Here is a 7,002-nt window from a genome sequence, read left to right on the forward strand (position 1 = left end):
ATTTATGTAGTTTACCACAATTTAGGTTGTGAAAAAGCCAAATTACTATAAAAGGATATTTGTTTCAATTACTATATAAGGGTGTTTCTTGAACTTAGAATATTAAAATACAGCCTAAGTGAAGGAAATTTAAATGAAAAGGAAAAGAAATTTTTAGATGTTAGAAGAATTCTATGAAATTGGTTTAGGTGGAAGAAAAAAAATAAAACAACTGACCATATGATGGTATTTGCTAAACTGTGAATGAGAGAGGTTCATTCAGAAGGATGTTATTAAATTTATTTAGCTCCCTTAATTTGGGTAAAACAAAAACAAAGTTAAGTTAAAGGGCCTTATAACAGTTTTCATTAAACAAGAGGATATTAAAAATAAAGTTAGGAAATATAATAGTATAAGAAAAATAAGCTCTTAAACTTCAGGAATAATAACTGAACGAAAGTATGTACGACTCTCAGGAGAGAATGAAAGACAATAAAGAGGAGCAAATTCTTAGGGTGAATAAATAGCATGCACAATTGAACATGGATATATGTTTAAAAATATATAAATACACATCTAGAAAAAAATGCTACCTATGTAGGAGTGGCTGTGTGGTAAGTAGCTTACTTACCAACCACATGGTTCCAGGTTCAGTCCCACAGCATGGTACCTTGGGCAAGTGTCTTCTACTATGGCCTCAGGCTGACCAAAGCCTTGTGGGTGGATTTGGCAGACAGAAACTGAAAGAAGCCAGGCCTTCTCAATCACAGCATATCTCCAAAGGTCTTGGTATCCTGTCATTGCCTCTGTGAGGCCCAATGTTTGAAGGTCATGCTTCACACCTCATACCATATTTTAATGGGTCTCCCTCTTCCACAAGTTCCTTCCACAAGGAGTGGCACTTTCTCATGCAGCTGTCCTCATCCATACATATATTTGTGTGTCTGTCTTTGTACCCCCACCATCGCCTGACAACCAATGTTAGTATGTTTACATCCCTGTAACTTAGCAGTTCGTCGAAAGAGTTCAATAGAATAAGTACTAGGCTTACAAGGAATAAGTCCTGAGGTCGATTTGTTTGTCTAAAGGTGACGCTCCATCCTGGCCACAGTCAAATGACTGAAACAAATAAAAGAATAGGTGTGAGTACGTCCAGATACAACAACCTGTCACAACCTAAAGAAAGACGATTCTAAATAAAAAGAATCAAGATTATAAGAGTTAAAATACACAGAAAACTTCAAAAGTATATAAAAACATAAAGATGCAGAAAAATACAGAAAACTCTCACTCTCAGAGCAACCACCTCCACTACAGACTTGGTCACCCAGGTAGTGGAGGCTATTAACTACTTGTAGTTTCTTCCCCTGGCATGTGATGGAATCTGTTATTTGTACATCTTCAGTGTTTATTGCCCCTGTGTATCTGCCACACAAAAACTATCTTCCAGGTCAACTTTCCTTTGATGTTGCTGCACCTCTTATGTGTCCATAGCTTACAATGGGTACATCTTATGGAGTTTCTACCTATGCCTTTTCTACCTGAAGGGGGTTGTGATTTGACAGCCTTCCTACTTATTAAGACTTTGGTTTTAGCTAGGTTGACTCTAAGGCCCTTCGATTCTAATCCTTGCTCCCACACCTAAAACTTCTCTTGTTCTGATAGTGACTCAGCAATCAGAGCAAGGTCATCAGCATAGGGGAGCTCCCAGGGGCAGCCTGTCTTGAATTCCTGTTATTGCCTGGAGGAGTATAGTGAATAAAAGGGGGCTGAGGACCAATCCTTGGTGAACCCCTACATCTGTTCGGAATTCTTCACTATACTTATTGCCAACCCTCATCTTACTGACAGCATCCTTGTACAGCTCTTACCAACAACTCATCTATTCCCAGTTTCTGCACTGACCACCAGATAAGGGATCAGGGGACCCTGTCAAAAGCTTTCTCCAAGCCAACAAAAGCCAAGTACAGAGGTTTATCTTTGGCTAGATATTTCTTCTGCAGTTGCCTTACCAGAAATATAGCATCAGTGGTGCTTCTGCCTGGTACACAACCGAACTGCATCTCATCTAGGTTAACTCTCTCCCTAATTATTTGGGCTATGACCCTCTCTGTAACTTTAACATTGTAACTTCATCATCGTCATCATTTAACATCTGCTTTCTTGCTGGCATGGGTTGGATGATTTGAGTGAGGACTGGTGAGCCAGGAGGCTGCACCAGGCTGCAATCTGTTCTGACAAAGATTCTACAGCTGGATGCTCTTCCTAACGCCAACCACTCCAAAAGTGTAGTGGGTGCTTTTACATGCCACTAGCATGAGGGCCTGTCAGACAGTTCTGGCAATGACCATGCTCAAAAGGTGTTTTTTATGTGCTACTTGCATGGGAGCCAGTCTGGCAGCACTGGCAATGACCACGCTCGAATGGTGTTTTTCACACGCCACTGGCACATGTGCCAGTAAGGTGACACTGGCAACAATCACGCTCGAATGATGCTTTTCATGTGTAACGGCATAGGAGCTAATCCGTGTCCCTGCGAACAATCACGCTTGGATGTGCTTTAACTTATATATATATATAAGTGCATAGATTGATATTAAAATAAAATTCAATTAAGAGATCATCATCATCATTATTTAATGTCCATTTTCCCTGCTGGCATGGGTTGGATGGATTGACAGGGAACCAGTGAGCTGCAGGCCCGAATCATGCTCCATGTCACATTTGACAGAGTTTATAGAGCAGGATGCACTCTTATTGCAAACCGCTTTGCAGTATGTGTAAGGTGAATTGTCAGAAGGGATCAGATCAACCCTGGCAGCATTTATTCAGGTACTTTGCATTTTATGGCAACACCTGCAATAATACTGGATGAGTTGGCAGAAGAGTCAAAAGTAGAGATTGCATTTTAGAGAGGAATTAAGGTAGACAAAATTCTGGTGTTTTACTCAGAAATAAACACTCTCTTTCCTTCTGAATTGTGGAGTAACTTGGTCAGGTAAGACAGTACTGGACAGTGAGAGAAAATGGCTTTAAAGAGCAAACATTTTAATTAATTTAACCCTTTCGATACCAAGTTGGCTGAAACCACCTCTGATGTTGTAATGCAAATGTCTTGTTTTCATAAATTTTGAATTAAAATACCACCGAACCTTAGTCACAATTTATGTTCCTAACACTAGCTTAATGATAACTAAGTTATTTTATTAAAGTCTTTGTTATATTTAAAATTAATTGAAAGGCACGCAGAGCATCTCAACAGAAATACAGTAACAAAAGGGTTAAGTAAATTGCCAGGCATAGGCATGTCTGTGTGGTAAGAAGCTTGCATCCTAATCTCATGGCTCTGGGTTCAATCTCAGTGTGGCACCTTGGGAAAATATCTTCTACTATAACTTCAGGCTGACCAAAACTGTGTGAGTGAATATGGTAGACAGAAACTGAAAGAAGCCCTCGTGTGTGTGTGTGTGATTGTCCCCAACGATTGCTTCACAACCGGTGTTGGTATGTTTACATCCCTGTAGTTCAGAAGTTCAACAAAAGAGAGACCACTAGAATAAGTATGAAGCTTGAAAAAAGAAATAGGTCCTGAGGTCGATTCCTTCAACCAAAGATCCTTCGAGGTGGTGCCCCAGCATGGCCACATTCTGATAACTGAAACAAGAAAAAGATAAATGATACTTGGTGAAGAACCAAGAAGTCTTATCAAGGTGCCACTCTTTTGCACTAACACCAAGAATGAGACAGTACCTAATTAAAGGTAATTATGTCATGGTCTATCCATTGCTAAAATAGTCTTTTACAGTTTGGTTTAGTTTCTTCAGAGTGAATGAATGGAATATTCTTTTCTCAATGCCTACGTATAGCTTGGACACCAAACGATGTAGTCTTTAACAGTTTTCCCATTGTGTTGTATTTATCTTTTCCTACTTTTTGCTGAAGGATTTTTCCCTCCTACAATTCTTTCCTATTAAGTTTTTAGCCAAACAACTTTTCCCTCTTGTTTCTTTCCAGACCATTTTCTCTGAATTCTTTACTGTTTTTAATCTTACAGTTTCTTGCTGCAGCTTTTTTTCCCCCTCCAAAGTTATCCATTCCTAATCTTTTGCAGTTTTCCCCACACACACACGTCCCACCTTCAGTAAATACACAAGTTTTCTTTCTGTCTTTCCGACAAGAATTTTTTGTCAATAATTTATATTTTCTGAAAATTATTCTGTTTTTGATTTCTCTTCCTTGCAACTCATCGAGTTTTTATAACAAAACTCATTTGATTCTCTCATTAAAATAATGTTCATTTCTAAAGGATAAAGCTTTGAAAGACAGTAAACTTGTTCTAACAGACTGTATTAGTCTTTCTATAATGCATGTATACACGTGTGTGTGTGTTCTGCTTTTAATTATTTAAATTCTTTCTCTGAGGAAGGAGCTGGTATCTAAGATACAAAACTCCATCATTGCAATCTAGATAACAAAACAATGTCGCACATGCATGTATGTATGTATGTATGTAGGTAGGTAGTTAGGTACAGGTATGTGTGTGAGCATGCATTTGTATGTAAGTACACGCGTATGTTTGTATGCTTGCATGTATATGTTTACGTATGGCATCATCATTTAGCGTCTGTTTTCCATGCTGGCATGGGTTGGACGGTTTGACAGGGGCTGGCATGGAGAGCTGTCCAGACTTCAATTGCATAGTATCACTGTGTATTTGGCCTGCCAAGTACAGTGATACATATTACTGTATAATGAATACACACACACACACACACACCTGCCATATCCAGAATGAAGCTTTTTCTGCTTCTTTCTCCCACTGGTAAATCCCTGGTTTGCTGCCCTTCCTAGATTTGATAGCAACCCATATGACGTGGTAGATTCAGGCACAAATTGTTGTGCTGGAGGCAGAGAAATGTCCAATAAAGTACAAATGGATAAAGTGCAGAAAGTCAGTGCATAGAATGGCTGGGAAAAGGCCAAGTGGGAAAATGCCTAATGGTGGAAAGAACACGAAAACCTATGTATGGCTGTCTTGTCTCGCTTATTTGATTTCTCTGTAAACCCCAAAATATTTCAGCAAACCATACTCACAGTGTGCTCTACACAGCTATTAAAAGAAATCCCCTTCTTTATTTGGCTGTATTCTTAGAGTCATCGTCATCATTTAACATTAATCTTCCCTGTTGACATGGGTTGGACAGTTTAACAAGAACTGGTAAGCCAGAGAGCTGCCCCAGGTTCCATCGTCTGCTTTGGCATGGTAATGCTCTGCAGTATTTGTTCTGGTTCTCTATTACTCACAGATGTGCATTTAAAAAGAATTATCATCATTCGGGATAAATTTACCTGTAATCATGATCTGTTCATTTAAGTAAAAAATCAGGCATCAAAATCTGTGACTCCATTTTTTCCTGCCTCCCCTTCTTATGGAAGAACATATATTTATGAATCTTATTTTAATGTGAGACTCATCACAAATCAACAGAGATTGTTTAAATACACAGAAATATATTTCATAGAAACCATTAGTAATTGATTTGTGCCATTTTTTTCTAGAGAGAGAAATATAGATAAGATCTCTGTTACCTTTCAATGCCTTGTCATCTGCACCACGCATAGAATAAAACTTCTCCAATTCCTTTCATAACTTATTCTATCCCCTGTTTTCATTCAGCTGATGATTCCTTATCCAATCGATAAAAGAAAGAAAGGAAGAAAGTCTGTTTATGTCATTAGTTAGTTAATCCAATTATATATCCATTTTGGTTCCAGTGTCTCATCTAGACAATGCTGCAAATCCACCAAGCTTAACGTCCAGCTACAATCTTTTGTCTTAATCCTTGCCCACTTCCTGTAGCCATCATTCTGATATTATATTTATACAAGTGTCGAACTATTATTTCATCGTTCTTTCCCATAAAATAGAAATCAACATTTATTCCACTGTTTTTTAGCATTTAACTTGAGAACTTTATAGTTTTATCATATCAACTATGCTGATTGGGTTTCTGATGTTATGACAGCAAGCTTTCAGAATTGGTAAATTCTATCAGAGTTGAGAACTATATTTAGTAGTAGTGGTAGTGTTAGCAGAACTATGAAAAGTAACACAAACTGGATCTGATAATGATGGTAGGTTGGTGGTTGGCTTTTGCCATTCTGCCAAAACTGAGAGCATGTCACTAAGGTGGCAAGAAGCACCTGCCCAGTGGATCACACCCTGTTAAATATATTTATGTCAAACATTATCAAAATGTAACGGTTCAGACCACATTATTATAAATAGTTATCGTGTGTGTGTGTGTTACACTTCAATATCTATACTTAGTAGAGTGTTGTAAATTAACTGTCACTCCATCGCTTACTATGAATATTCCAGTTGATCCATTCAATGGAGCAGCCTACTCAGGAAATCAATGGGAAGTGATTGAGTATGCCACAGGCCCATGCAGGCCGTTAATGTAGTCCTCAAGGCGATTCTGCATGACACAAAATACAACTCGTCTTACCCAGCTGAGTGGACTAGAGCAATAGGAAATAAAGTGTCTTGCTCAGGGACACAGTACACCACTAGGTATGGAACTCATGACTTTATATTCGGAAATGAATACCCTAACCACTAAGTGATGTGCCTTCACCTTTATTACCTCCAACTTAGCAAAGGCAGAGGTATTGTTTTCAGTTGTTCTTGTTTGTTTGTTTGTCTGTGGACAAGATACCTCAAGAACTGCTGGATGGATTTGGATGAAACTTTCAGGGATGTTTAGCTTCGTGACTGACACAAACTGATTAGATTTTGGGATCGATCTGGTACCAGACAAGGATTCTGGATTATTTTTCCTGTTGTTTTTTTACTTAATATTTGAGAGCAGTCAGGTTCATTTTTAGAATTCTCATTTGTGAGAGCAGTTGAATTTCAGATATTCTCATCTTAAAAATCATCTCTGGCTAATCATTGAGAGGATGTTGGTGTTGCCTTGGTGGAGGTTTGTGCTCTCTGAGTGATCTTGTTCTTAATCA

Source organism: Octopus sinensis, linkage group LG5 (genome assembly GCF_006345805.1).
Source record: "Octopus sinensis linkage group LG5, ASM634580v1, whole genome shotgun sequence".
Lineage (NCBI taxonomy): Eukaryota > Metazoa > Mollusca > Cephalopoda > Octopoda > Octopodidae > Octopus > Octopus sinensis.